We start from the raw sequence: 381 nt of genomic DNA on the forward strand, positions 1-381 counted from the left end.
GCTTCAGATCAGCGCCCAATTGGCCGAGAGCTCCGTCCCCTCTCAGCCAGCGGTGGATCCCCGAAGGTCTGGGAAGCAGGGCCCTGAGCCGGCAGCAGCGGGGCTGCCACCCCTGGCCTCCCCCCTGCCAGCCGGAGTCACTTGCTCCGACAGCTCGCTTCCCGTTCGCAGGGAAACTGCACGTCCTGGCAGCCTGGAAGCTAGGTACAAGCCCTCCCTGTGCGCTCCCCCGTCCACAATGGTGGCTTCACATCGCGCCCACAGACAAAGGGCAGCTGTCATGAACGCGGGCCAAAGGACTTTTCATGCCCGATGAAAAGGTGCTTGTTAGAGCCCTGAGGTGCCAGGGGCTCTTCCCCCACCCCTTTTCCTGCCTCCCCC

At 64.8% G+C, this 381-nt stretch overlaps 1 protein-coding gene across 1 annotated transcript in view; it reads right to left on the reverse strand.

Annotated features, from left to right (window-relative positions):
• LOC104135801 (protocadherin gamma-B1) overlaps nucleotides 1–381 on the reverse strand; it is a 41374-nt gene that overhangs the window by 31547 nt on the left and 9446 nt on the right. The window lies entirely within an intron of this gene.

The sequence above is a fragment of the Egretta garzetta genome, unplaced genomic scaffold (genome assembly GCF_000687185.1).
Source record: "Egretta garzetta isolate BGI_Z169 unplaced genomic scaffold, ASM68718v1 scaffold60, whole genome shotgun sequence".
NCBI classification, from domain to species: Eukaryota; Metazoa; Chordata; class Aves; order Pelecaniformes; family Ardeidae; genus Egretta; species Egretta garzetta.